The 15,592-nt window shown below is 27.6% G+C and overlaps 1 protein-coding gene across 1 annotated transcript in view; it reads right to left on the reverse strand.

Annotated features, from left to right (window-relative positions):
• The window catches only part of LOC148229902 (uncharacterized), a 118,914-nt gene that overhangs the window by 62,614 nt on the left and 40,708 nt on the right, over window positions 1–15,592 (reverse strand). Inside the window, exon 3 of the mRNA XM_088198310.1 lies at window positions 423–493. The gene's annotated coding sequence lies outside the window, so the exon portion shown is untranslated. The remainder of the gene's footprint in view (window positions 1–422; window positions 494–15,592) is intronic.

Raw genomic sequence — 15,592 nt, forward strand, 5'->3', positions numbered from 1 at the left:
AAAATTAGTTTTGTAAAAATATATGGTACAGAACGTAAAAACGATAAAAACTCGCTTCGTAAACATTCGCATGGTAAATATTTATTTAGCCGTCATAACTAAAAAAAGTTTGAAAATATATTTTTACGACTTGTTAATGATGAGCAAGTTCATATAAACATACATAACGAGACATTAATAACGGTCTCAGCGTTATTGGCAGAAAGCGTACTCCCGGGGTCGATATTATGATTTATTGCACGAAGATTATTACCGAAATTTATAGCTACTCTCATATCGAAAGAGATCGCCGTTAAGTAATGCTTAAATCTGAGGCATAAATCAATTTACGCCAGCACCCATTCATCTCGGTTAGCCTCTCGCGAATTATCATCGAAAAGATTTTGGTGAAGTTAAATAATAAATTATAAAGTAAGACTCACCTATATGTCTGCTCGAAGAATATTCTTGTGGAGCTTCATTTAAAATGGCCGTATGTCAGCTGCGACTCAAACTGAAAGGAAAATATATTAACAGCTTATTAATAATGAACTGGTTTAATTATATCGCGAGTAGCAGATCTTTAGGATTATTTAAGCGTCGATTTCGCAATTTAACTCGATCGATAATTATGATATTAAATACTGCGTATTTTATTGCTATTAGTGTCTATTAACACAATATATATATATTATGACTAGTGTAGTAATTACATTTTTATATACAATAAATCTAATGCAATTTATGAATATAAATAATTAATATAATTTCACAAAATTATTGATAATAATGCAGTACAGATAATTTTCAATTTATTTTCCCTTATTAAAACTAAAACACAAGATCATTGATATTCAAAAAACATGATCAGATTTGATCTTATAAAGAGCATTGAAATTAAGAGTTTAAATATTTGCCATACTATATTTTTAAAGCAGAATTTATAGATTCTAAAGACGAATCACAGAATAAACTTCATAGACGCAACTACTCATATCGCCATAATTAATTATCCATATATTTTATTTATTTATGTGTTAAATAAAATATTATATTACCTTTATATTTTTTAAGTCTTAAGTTACTATTTAAATTAGTAAATATACGTTATACATATATGTGTTAAAGTAGTAGTTTTACAGAAAACTTGGTAGGTAATATTCACAATGTATTTATTATAGTTTCACAGTTGCGTTTAATGATATAAAAAAATATAATAGATGTCTTTTAATGTAATTTTAGTATAATAAGTAATTAATATTGTTCATGAAAATTTCTTTACAAATAATTGAAATGTTCTGTGATAAATAATCAGCATTGTCATTGTTACCAGCATAAGTAATATATAACTAACCCTGGTGTATTTTATAAAAAAAAATATAGTCATTCGTATATGGATTGATTTATTATAATTAGGTGCATATTTGCCGTATGTTCTCACCATAAATCTATGCGACAATTAATCGAATCAATAAAAAGAGTGTTAAGAATTAAAAATTTAAATAAACTATTATAATGTCCACCTGTTTCAATGATGCATCCTAATGATACGTATAAACAACATTGAGTGCCATATACGTACGTTTCTAGCATATTATAGAGTTGTGTTAGATATACGAATACCCACACACTTATAACGATTTACTAAATTGAGTTCGGACATATTGTGCTTTCTTTGGATTTAATCGGCAATAATTACACTCCTGCCAGTCGGTAGTGTTCCAGTTAACCTTATTTGTATATGTACATGACACGAGAGAGTCGAAACATTTTGTAACATCCATTTGCAGGGCAAGACCGAGAGGATTTCGCCGCCATCTGTGTGCTGCCCAACATCCGATTGATCAAAATCAGATTAATCGAATCAAGATAAGATGTGTCAATTGAGATGTGTGAATTAAGCCGACGCCGGAGTAAGGCGACTTTTATGGTATATTCGGAGATGAATTTAAATGAGAGAGGCAGAAAAGTCAAAACAAGTCAAGAGAATTAATTTTAAAATGTCGATTAATAATTGATTATATATTATATTATTAGTCAATATGGACGAAACTAACATTTACATACATATTTTGTAGATGTTTTAAAATTAATAATAATCTATTAAAAAAATATTATTTTTTCTGTCTGAGAATTATACTGCATGGTTTACTATCAGTAGTAATAGTAAGATCTATATTTATCTGATTCTTTTAATTTGTCAAATTGTCTTTACTACATTTACGTTTTCTTTTTAATCTGCTAACCAATTGATATATCGTGCTGCTTTCAGTGACAACGGCATGTAAAAAAAATTTGAGACACTTTTTTATGATTACTTGCTATTTTTATAAATAAGAAAGTTTTATATAATATATACTAGAAAGCTAAGTGTATTATTAGGTAATTTACACCCAAAATAATAGTTGCTAAACTTCCATTTAAGACCATTGATATGCTTTACAATAAAAAGTGAGCGTATTGGTGAAATGTCGCATTAGACATCAACGCGCGGGGTAGCAACAAACCTTTCTCGCGATTATTTCACTTCTGCGACAAAATCGCAATCGTAGATCATTTTAACAATGAAAAAATGTCGAAACGACATCTTTTAACAATGAGTCAATGATGTTGAACGCGTTGCACAACTTTTGTAATTACAATTGTGTAACAACAGCCGCGTCCGTGGCGCACTCCAATAATAATTACATTCCGGTACTACGAATTTTTCTTTACTATTGATTTTAGTTTCTTCTACGACAGAGAGCGTAATGAAGGAGAGAAAAATACCAACGACAGAAACGAATCATGATCTGGTAATAACGAGATATCCAGTAACTCTTTGTTGGATCGCCGCGGCAATTAAATTATTATAAAAAGTACGCAAACAACAATAATAAGTCGTATTTCACAATGATTGGCGATACAATGAAAAATATAGGCGAATATGGGTTTGCGAGCCAAAAATTGCGACATCGCATTCCTTTTAGAACGGTTCTGGTTAATGATCCCTTATCACACTCGCTCATCGCAACACTTCGCAATGCAACAACTAATAATGCATTGGAATTTATTGATTTAAGTCTTTAGCTATACATATTTCTAAGGCAAAGTATAACATTGTAAATTTATTGACGTTTTATTTGCATCATTGTGAATAAATATATTGTATTGAAATAAAAATATAAATTAAATTCCTCACTCTGACGAGACATTTTTGTCAGAGTATTCTGTTGCAAAGCAACAGGCATTCCCCCAATGCGTTACAACGTTGTAAACGAGAGCAATAACATAGTAGTAGTTGTTTTTTTTAACGCATTTATTTAAAAAATATACATGGGTACAATATATATAGACATGTTAAATACACAATACTGGTTTATAGCCATTTTCATTGTTTACAATTAAAAATTAAAAATAATAAAATTCGTTACTATAGTACAGTAATAAATTAAGAAAAAATGTGGTGTAGTATATATATACCATAATATGCCTACATATATATACTACACTTGTTGTAAAAACATATTTTGCTAAATGATTTTTATATATAAATGCAATTTCTTTTACTTTAACTATTTATTGTATGAAATTTTAATTTGACACTTTATTTAAAATATTTGTCACGTGAAATATATATAATATTGATTGAAGTTACAATATACTAAGCTTAAGCAAAAAGTGAGGTTAGGTTAGGTTAAATTTTTTTTTCATACAAGCGAAAAACTCGTGAATGTAATCTTATCATATTGTCTAGTACAGCTCTTTTAAGAAAATTTATTTATTTAATAATTCTAGAATTTGTACTTGATACTTAACTAATTTTTCCTAAGATTAGAAGTTTATCTAAGTTAACCTGTAATTAATTTGATAGAGACATATTTATTTTATGTTTATATTGTTTTTTAGACATAGAATAAAAATGTTAATTTTACTTATTGTCATGTTTTTTGAAGCATAGAAATTATTTAATAAATAATAATAAATAAAAAGTCATGGTTATTAAAAGTGTACTTTCATACGACTTTATATTTGATTTAATCTAAAAGATACGTCTGAATTCCTTTCTCCTAGTTGTATGGATAGGTGAGCGTGAGATGTTTGATGTATGAGGAGAAAAAAAAATATATTACTAAAGTGCATCTTAGTAAATTTTATTACGTTTTACATTCGATATATGTATGTATAAAACATTTATATTCTAAGGTACTAAGGAGTTAAAATACCATATTTAATTTAGGTTAGAATATTTTAACAGTATCTATATAAATAATCAAATAACGATGGTTAAAAATATAATACAGTATATAAGAATAGTAAAAAATAAAGAAAATTTCAATTAAATGATATTGACTAGAACAGCTCTTCATAGCTGACATTAAATAGATAAAAAACAATTTTTATTCTAAGCTAAATATATAATAATTCAATTAAATATTAGTTAGTTTATAGCACATGAACTAAAATTTGACAACAAAATAAAAGCTTAACACGATATACGTTTTTGATATTTTATTGTCTTATATTATGGTTCTTTCAGAAAGGTATTTTAGACTAATAGTTTGTATACATAAGTGTATGTATAATTTTCGTAAATGGTTATACTAGAAGTATAAAATATTTTTATTTGATATATAATATATAAAAAACTTAAAACAAATTCTAATTAAATCCAAATAATGCATGGTCCATTGCAACACGGATGCTGACAACCAAGCGCACGTTCGATATCAATGCGATCTCAGCATGGTGTAGTAAGAACAGTACGGAACAAATCGCACTCGACTATTTGCACAATGCGCTTTTTTCAAAAGACAAAAAAGACCACGTTGACCAACAGCCAACCGCGTTTCGGAAATTTCCAAACGGTTCTCGCCATTGTTGTTCGATCCGTTGGCTAACCGTTGAAAAAGTGTCGTGTCCTAAAGAGGCAAGTAGAAAAAAACGAGTCGAATAAATCACTTTTGGGTGGCAAAAGTGTCAATATGGTTCGATTTCGCTGCGACAAAAGCTTTCGCCGCAGCTTTTGAAAGAAACTGGACGGAGAAACAGACCCACATTCGACTCTATTATATGTTAACAGCTAGGAAAACAGGAAAATTGTTTTATTGTAACAAGGGCCACGGTCACGAATCCCATCATTGGCACGAATGCGTGATACTCATGTAAAGTGGTTCTCGAACACAGGCACGTGCGGCTCGTGCATGACGATGATGATGCCGTTTCGATGACGCTTCAATATGTTAAATGTGACGTCGGATGTTGCGGTCGATTGTGACGAGATTTGCGTCACAATCGACCGACAACCGATGACTTGTCTCTGGAGATAACACGCCTACGGATTTTCTTTAGATCTCTACAGCGCATATACAAGGTGGTCTCTTAAGTAATCCTATTAGATAATGAATAGACATTATACTGCATTGCAATATACACAAAAACTTCAAATGTAAAAGTACAAAAAATATTTTCAATGCATTTTATTTTGGGTCACCGTTTCATAAGCTATGCATATTAAGTTCATCGATCGTTCTACGCCAATCAAATTAAAAAAATGAATGCACATGATACATATTTTACATTTATGTCACACGCTACCTAGGACCTGGAGCTACAAAGAAAATAAAATTATGTAAAATAAGGCATTTTATTTTCATACATAAATTTAAGTTTGGTCTTGTACTCACAGACCTAGAGTATAATTAGAATAATACTCATATAATCTAGAATAATATTATTTTAATACTTTTCGGTATGATTATAAGAATATTTTATAATATATGATATTACAAATTTACAATAAAGTTATTTGTGAATATTATAAAAATATCATATAAGTTATATATATAATATTATCATTTTGTATTCCAATGATAAGTATTTATTTGTTTCTGTGAGCCAGTACAGTCTGCGAAGTTGAAGTTTCAGATATTCCATTTTGTTTTCCTACTCAGTCTTCTGTCGAGATGACTTTAAAAATATTTGCCGGAATTTCCTTGTAGTATTCATTTTCTGTTAATAGCTCTAATTCGCCATTTAGAGAGCAGAGCTTGAACTTTTGCGAGATGATCTTTTAGTCTCTTTGACTTTATTTTTGTGTCAGGATCAGACGCCATTATTGTAGTGTCATAAAACCGGCATAATATCAAAATTATGGGAGATTTCAGAATAAATTTCTCAGGTTGATGATCGGTGCACCTTGGTTTCTTCCTAACAATTATATATTAAGTAAAATAAACAAATAAAAAGATAAGTATGCAATATTTAAACATATTAAAAACTTACTCCGACATACAAGTAATCTGCTGCAAGACAATTTATTATAATTAAACGTAAACTTAAACGTGTAAATATTGTGAAACAAGCAAATATATTTAATTATCAAAGGCAGTATAATGACCACTAATAAAAGTACTACTAACCTATAACAAGATAATATAATAAGATTGAAATAAGACTATAATTTAACCTAATTAAGCATACTATAAATGTATGTTTATTATTTAAAGTAAGCTAGTGGATAGTTGCTGGTAAAAAAGGAAATATATGCAAATATTATGGGAAATTTTTATTGTTCAAATATAATAGTTGGTAGATGAGCGTAAAAACTAGTTATGACATGTATATTTTTAGCGTACATAGTGTATAGAATGAAGAAGAACGGCCCGAGCAAACTACCCTGTGGAACTCCAGCTGAAATTTTACGTTTTATCCAGAATTTATTATTTAGAAAAACATAGCTTCAACCTTTCAGGATTGAGCGTAATATGGTATAAAATAATCAGGTGCTTTATATTTAAATAATTTATAGGTGTAACAGTTTCGAATGCCTTTTCTATGTCTAGCATTAATAACCCTGTATTATTTTAATTATCGGAAATGTGTTCATTTAGCCGTGGAATGCATTTCGCGAAAACCAGATTCTCTTGACGAAATTTTCGCGACATAGTTTTATTAAAAAATATCGTTAATACTAATAAAATGTAAATTATAACTAAAAAGTAATACAATTTAATTAAAAGGATTTCCAATAACACATTTATTTTATCTAATTACACATTTCATGATGATTCTATTATAAATTATCATTAAATATAAAACATAAATAAATTAATATGTAAATGTACGTGTAGCAAAATTATTACAATTAGAATTTATACGGAAATGAAACTTTGGTATATTAGTTAGTTTGCATCAGATCATAAAATTAATAGCTAGATATAAAACAAAAACAGTTAAACTAACCTATATAGATTATATTTAACAATAAGCAATATTATTGATTTCAGAAATCTAATGTATTTTTATTCTAATAAACAGTAACAGTTAAACAGCTTTCTGAATTAATAGTACATACATATATATATAGTACTTCGAATTTAATTGCTACGAGAAATGTAAGCTTAATTTTATATGAATGAACTATAAAATTGTATATTTAAGCTTGTTATAAGAAATACATTGTACTGTATTAAAATATTATTTTTTTATTATTCAAAATATTTGTTTTAAATTTAGAATTTACTTGATATAAAAAAAAAACATTTTTTAATTTGTGTAGTTTTGCGATTTATATTATTATTATATATTATTATTATTATTTTATTAATTTATTTAGCTTAATAGCTAATCTTTACATCTAACAAATTTAGTAAACATATATAAAAATATATAAAAAATACATAACAGAAAGAAAAAATAAAAATATACAATAATAAAGTCTTAATATTATAATTTATTTCTATATGTACGAAGGTGTTTTTTTATTCCATTTATGAAACCCGTTATATTTTTGCTGTTTCGGATTTCTCTTGGAAGACTATTATATAAATCAAAACCTCCGTACATGATTCCCCTAGCCGTACTCGTTTTCTTATACTTAATTATCTTTAAATTTTCTCTATTTCTAGTATTATATTTATGTACATCTTTATTTCTTATTAAATACTTATTAAAATATTCTGGTAACATATTATTTTCTAACTTATATATAAATACTAAAACATTCATACTCAATATTTCTTGAACATTCAACCATTCTAATCTATCAATCACACTTTTACAATTAGTTAATCTATTTTTATTTAAGATTACTCTCATTGCCCTATTTTGTAATTTTTACAACATTTGTTTATCTAATTTATTTAACATATTTAATAGTGTTGCACAATAATTAAAATGGGGCAATATTATACTATTGTAAATTATTTTTTTTGTATTTATACTTAATATATTTCTTAATCTAGATAATAAACCTATTTTTCTACTAATTTTTTTTAATATGTAATTACAATGTTCTTTAAAATTTAATTTTGTATAAAAAATTACTCCTAAATATTTTATATTATCCACTATTTCTATACTAGAGTTATTTATTACTATTTTGGTACTATTATCTAAAACATTTTTATAATTAATAAACATACATTTAGTTTTATTCACATTTAATTTAAGTACATTATTCTTTAACCATATTTCTAATATACTTAATTCATTATTTAAATTATTTACAATTTCTTTAATGTTATCACCTATGCAATACATTAATGTGTCATCCGCAAATAGATGAATTTTACATTTTTTTACGTTATTAACTATATCATTAATATACAAAACAAATAACAATGGTCCTAATTTAGACCCTTGTGGTACTCCATAAGACACTAATTTCTCTTCAGAATATACATTATTTATTTTAACTTTTTGTTTTCTTTTATATAAGTAATTATTAAACCATCTTAAAACTATATCACTTATACCTATATAAATTATAATCAATCGTAAAATGGTAATAGAAAATTGTTTTGTAAATTTTTTGAAAAAAAATATTAGAGATATATTAGAGAAAAATACAAAACTGTGATATAACAATTTGTGAAAATTATAAATAAACAGAAAGAGCTTAATAGAAATAAATGTATTTATTTAAGTCATTCGTTTAGATATTGTCTATTTATTTTATAGTACTGTGTTGTTATGTGAATTGTATATACTTCGCAGTTGCGCATTTAAATGTAGCCCGGAAATACATAAAATACACATAATTTAAACTATGAATTGTGCATTATATTTATTCTTAAGTAAATTTAAGACGAAATTATTATAAATAATCGCGTCGTTAGTTTGATTTATATCCACATGTAATTGATTTAATATATTTTGCGTCACATGATACATAGCCCATCTCCACGCCTCTTATAAGGATTTAAACTATTATAATTGTCACGCTAGTCATCGCAAAATAAATAGACACAATAAAAAGTCGAATAAATTTGGCACAATCCAAATTCAGCATTGAAGCCTTGAAGCGAAATGGAGCGCCTCAATGGCCCAAATACATTTTTTTGTTCCAATTTATATATTGATAAAATTAAATAACGTCAAATTGTCGCATATATAAAGTCGATGCGTGAGAGGATCGTAGAGTGCGATACGAGTATGATCCGGTGATATTTATAAAATACGAATTTGCTTACAATGAAAATGACACATCCCATTATGTCCGCTACGTCATCGGAAAGCGACAATAACTTATGAATGAGGAATTATTCAAAACTTCGTTGACACTTTGATTTACATTGCATAGGCGGGGGATGAGTGTATTGTTCGTGATGTTTCGTAATAGAGTGACATTTGGTGCTAACACACGACCTATTTCGTCTTTTGAAACAATATAATGACGAAAAGGTTTTGTCAAACTATTTATAAATACATGACTTTTGACATATTTTTTTATCATAAAAATGAATAGAATAATATACATTAAAAGACATCAATAAGCAGTTTATTTTATAATTACGCCTATTAGTAAAAGATGCAATAAATTTGCTGCACGACTAGAATAATATAATAAATATTTATAAGCCATTAACAACCTTTTCATGTTGACTCTGTCATCTGTAAATTTTGTTTGAAAATTACGATTGTTCAAGGAAGAAGCATTTATTTAATAATATTTTTGTGACATTGAGTGACTTATAAATTAAATTCGTAGTAATTTGTAGAACTTATATAAGAATGCCTAAAATTTTTAAGAAATTTGTATTATACTAGAACGATAGAATAGTAATAAAATTCTGTAACATACACATAAAACTATATCTTAAAAAAATATTGCAATGAAAATACCTTAACAAAAAACACAACAATTCCACTATTCAATAATATTTCGATCATTGAGATTCATATGTACTAAAAAGTATTGAATTTTTAAATATTTTTCATTTTTTATACGAAACCTGATATGAGTTATATCTATTGTCAAGATTAGATTTTACCACAAATAATACGAAAGATGCATTATTTTTTTACATATATTGAAAGCCGGTTCTTTACAAAAATATATCGATGGTAATAAACCATATGAACTTTAGTGTTTTTTAATTTATATTGTTTTTGGAAAAACAGTTTTAGTGATTACTATATAATAATTCTTATCATACATTACAAATTAAGTTTCTTAAATTGTCATAATTTCACAGATGAATATCGTGATAAAAAATGTATATTGTCACCTAATGATTATAAACTGTATTATTAGTTTATTATTATTAAAATAGATGTCACTGATTTACAGACTTAAATCTATGTCTCAATAACTAATAAGAAATTGTTGATTGTTTACACATTAAGCAAAATTTAAATTTAGGATTTAAGACCATTCATTTTGAAAAAAAATTTATAGTGTCACCTTTTACTTGTAAGCTTTAATTATATTTTATAATTAATAAAATAAATGTCACTGATTTATAAACTTTGCTAAGTCTATTATGTTTCAATAGAATATTCACAATAAATAAATATCAGCTGGAGCTAAAAGCAACGATTGTAATTAAAATAAATTAGGTTAGAAATCCAGTTACTAAATTCTTTATTAGGTAAACCCTGAACAAATATTTTTTTCATGAAATAGAAAAATCCTTTAATTTGCATAACTTAAAATGTATAAGCTTTTATCAAAATACACCTAATAATTTAATTTAAAAAAATTAATGTCCGTAGTTATTGATTTAAAAAATAATTATGAACAAGTTTATTTGGGTAAAATTCTACTATCGTTAATTTTGGGGTGCATTTTTTTATTTTAAATATTGGAATGTGGAGTCCAGATTTTCATCAACACATAAATAACAAAAGTTGTACTCAGGTAATATTAACTAAAACACAACTGACATAAATTTAAAATCATCTAATATGTAAAATTATACTAATCTCATTAGTAACTCTATTTTATAGATTGAAATGAGACATTTGACATTTGGCATTTAAATAGTAATACTATAGACAATGTTTTAAATATTAGATTATTAAATATCAAAAACTGAAGTACAGATACCATTTATGAGCATTAAAAGATCTTAGCCTTTACTTTAAGTTTATGTATATTTATATTACTTTAAGTTTATTGTTTAATTATATCGCTACATGGAATTTCACATTGCAAAATTAAATAGTAAAATTTTCACATCTCTATTTATCTTTATGAAACTTAATGATATTTTACTACTAGTATTTAGGTAAGCAATTTATTGAAAAGTGGTTTATGTATATACACACATAAAAATAATTCAATAAAGCTACCAGTTTTTGGAAACCATGCTGCGATTACGAGCTCAAAATTTCAAAACTTTACGATCACATTAAACCACTAAAAGCGTTTAAGATAAAATCTATGATTGAATGGCAATTTAAAAAAATCATCCTGATAAGGATCTCTCGTGAAATTTCGAGTGTGACCACTAGATTGGAATTTTATACGGTACACCCTGTGGCGATCGTCTAGTAAATTATGACGAAGTGTTCAGCGCTTAAGGAGAATGTGATCTTTTAAGGTTAGCAGAGATTGTTTCCCAGTCAAGGCTTCAAGGGGTTATTGATGTGATTAATAAGCGCTGGCGCTTTTCAAGGCGATGCTTAGTAAAATGGATGGACGCCATTTTTCACGAGTCAATTGTGTGCTTTTCTCTGACTGCAATGTTACTGTTTTTATGTATTTTTTACGTGGGTGCTAATGGCGAATAGACTCATTGTTTTGTATGTTAATCATAGCGGATGTTGTTTCGAGGAAATTTTTCGAAGCACATTGTCGCTTATGTTCTTTTTAATATTACAAATAATTATTATTAATTAAGTAAATCATAATAGTGAGATCAATCAATGAACACTATCGATATATACATTTGAAACAATGAAATTTTCAACCTTTCGCACCTCACGCGCCACACATTGAATATATTAATAATATATTGCTTAACCTCCAACCCGATCCTTACACACTGACGCTATATAGAAAATTCAGTCAACATTAAATAGACAGTATGAAAGCTCCCATATGGTCTTCAGATCGTTACCTTTTACGGCACTTTTGAAAATATTTAATGGTATACTATGCCTGTGGAGCAACACTGTTAGGATCCTTAGCATTTATGAACATACGTATGTTAGTATATAGCGGCACTTAGAACGTGTCAGTGGTGATGGTTCATTCTTGGACCGTGGTTGGGCGTGGTAGGCTAGCCTCCGCAACTAATGCATTGTCGGTGGCTTCTGACCCAACACTGCCACCAGCATTACCTTCTCCGACCATTACCTTCGAAGGCCTCGGGCCGGCGAGAAATTCTTACGAGTTAAGCTATAAAATGAAAATTTTAACAATAAACATGTATCTGTTCACGCTATTGAGGATCGTAAAATGCACAGAAATCTTTATTAACACTATACTCGTAATATGTTGCTTTATTGCACTCTGAACATATGGTACATATGTTATTATAAAAATTATATAATATAATCATATAGGAAACAACAACTTTATTTGTATACAGTTAGGTGTTATTAGGGCTTATAAAACCAGTAATTTGATATTTCAGCTAATTTTTTAATACCATAATACCGAAATCGATATTTCATAATTAATTACAATACAAATAGCTTGTACTGACAGTCAATATTTTATATCTTATATTATATTATATGTAAACTATGCACAATCTAACATTAGTTGACATATCAAAAATTGTTGTTGTACTTTTTATTTTTTTAAAACATGTCACGTACAAAGGACATCTGTCAGATATTTTTGGGTTGAGTTATGCAGATCAGATTTTTATTGCAAACATATATACTAGAAACGTTTTTTTTAATGCTATAGCATTAAAAAAAACGTTTCTAGGCAAGAGCTTGAATTAGGATAAAAAAATATAAAAACGTCTGAATAATATTTCGGTAGTGAATTTTATAAAATAAAAAATAAATACGTCAAATAATAGCATAGATATTTAATTTATTAATAGGTTCATACAATTGTTTTGTATTCTCCGATTGGTAGCGAAAAATTTATTTTTCATAATATGGCAAAAATGAGGTTATCAAATTTATTTTTAGTAAAAAGTTTTAATAAAAAAATAGTGTCATCAATAATCCTAATAAATTTTTGTGTTATTCACGTTTTCACAAACGTGAATAAATCAATTAAAATTATTGCTACTACTGTTTCAATACATTTAATAAAGCTTGAAATAGTCAAAAAGCCTTACTCATAGACACCGTTTCAATTAAGTGATTATATAATAGGCCCATTCAGCTGTTAATATTAATCATGAGACATTTGTCAATAACAGCTGTTGCTATTTTACAAAAAAAAAAGAATATAAAAAAACCTTTTTGGATTATCGAAAAAAAAATCGTTTTCATTCTGCCGATTCCTATGCGTAATTTATTGTTCTTAAATCACCAAAGCAAAGGTAAAACGCCGGCCAGTTAGAGTAATAGAAAATCGCAAAAAAATTGTTGGTCATTCAAATATTTTTGATCTTCCGAGAAAGTATGCATATTTTCAAACAATTGGCATGAACACCTTCAGAAATGCTTTACTTAAGCAAAAAGAACGCGAGTTCGAGTGCAAAAAAATTGTAAACAATTTTTCGTCATTCTCAGACCTATATTTAAACCTTTCAAGAAATATGCACATTAGTCATGAACCCGCTTTTACTTATACAGCGTTATAAAAAGAACAGTGGTTGTCCACCTTTTAAAAATATTGCTACTAATTTAATTGTATGTAATACAAAATGCTTTATAAAATCGAGAAAAACTCGAAAAAAAATATTAGATTATTATCATTTGGAGCAGTCCAAAGATTTTTTCAATGAAGGAATCTTTTAGCTATCTGATAGATGTGGGTCATAAATTAAAATAGCACATAATTAATTATCCTGATTTCTAAATATGATTTTAAAATAATTATAAAAACAGGACGAATATATGTAGTTATGTTTCAACCCTTTACACATAGAAACGATTTTTGTGTATTGTGCTATTATTAAATTATTAGTATTTAATTTTTAAAAGATCGTCGATTTTCATGATTAAACAACAACAAATAAAAACCATATTTATTGAGACTATACCAGCTCATTTATCTCATGTGTCGATGATTACAAAAAAAATCCAATTCTAATAGTAATTTATATATTAGCTAATTTAAACTTTTTTTGTGGTGGATAAGATCATCGTGACCTCTTATATTGCTGCTCAATGAGCAACGGATGTTTCTAAAAAAATAAAGTGATGACCTTTATAGAAAAATATGAATGAAATTTATATTCAACTAACAATTTATCTCATAAGAAAACTTTCTCGTACTTTACCCCTCATATCACTTAAACGTCACCTTCGAAGCGCATTGTTAAAGCCAACGTTGCGAAAACGACCGTAAGACCATATTTATGCACACATTTATTAATACACTTTATACAGTATGATACATAGATGCACCTAGTGTCTATGTATACATAATACACGGTGGAACAGTGTGTCGGCATGTCGGATTTGACCTCAGGATCGTTGGCTGACCGCGGGTGAGGCTAACACGCAGCAGTCCACCATAATGGCGTCTCGGAAGCTATGCGATCATTTAATTTGACATGGATATTATCTTTGAAATGGTGCGGATCGCCATTATGTGTGTGTGTAAGTGCACCGAGCGAGCGATTTTTGCATCGGTACGGTTGCCGATCCCTGGAATTGGGTCGGTCAGGTCGAGACATTTATTTATCATTAAGTTAATAAACTCTGATCGCCCCTGAGAATACCTAACTGTTTCGTTGGTAACAAGCCATGCGGTTTGTTTGCTTTAATGTTTCAATGGATCAGAAAAAAAGCTTATTTTTTATTAATAAAATATCATGAATGGATGAGTTGCTTTAATATTGACTAGAAGAAAATAAGAGTATTTTTTTTATAAAACACCAAGTATTAGGATGTGTAACTCTTAGTTAGGAATAACTTTACTCTTTAATACTATTTGGCTTCGTGCTCTATGTGCAAATTTTTCAACTACAATACGTGTGATTGCTCATATTATTGCAGTAAGACTTTTTTTCTTACATCTAGAGCTTTTGTTTGTACTTTTTACTAAATAAATATTTTATAGATACTTTTTTGATTTTGAGCTATCTGAATATTATTTTAAAATTTTACCCCAAAAATTTGCATCAAATCATATATATTAAATACATATTGACATATATGACTACATATGCTATACACAATCCTGTATCACTATAATATAATCAGGTCCAAAAAATACATTAAAAAAATGAAAATTTGCATTTAAACAGTTTTATATTAGTCA

The sequence above is a fragment of the Plectrocnemia conspersa genome, unplaced genomic scaffold (genome assembly GCF_051122295.1).
Source record: "Plectrocnemia conspersa isolate PC_06_02 unplaced genomic scaffold, ASM5112229v1 ptg000011l, whole genome shotgun sequence".
In the NCBI taxonomy this organism is placed as follows: Eukaryota; Metazoa; Arthropoda; class Insecta; order Trichoptera; family Polycentropodidae; genus Plectrocnemia; species Plectrocnemia conspersa.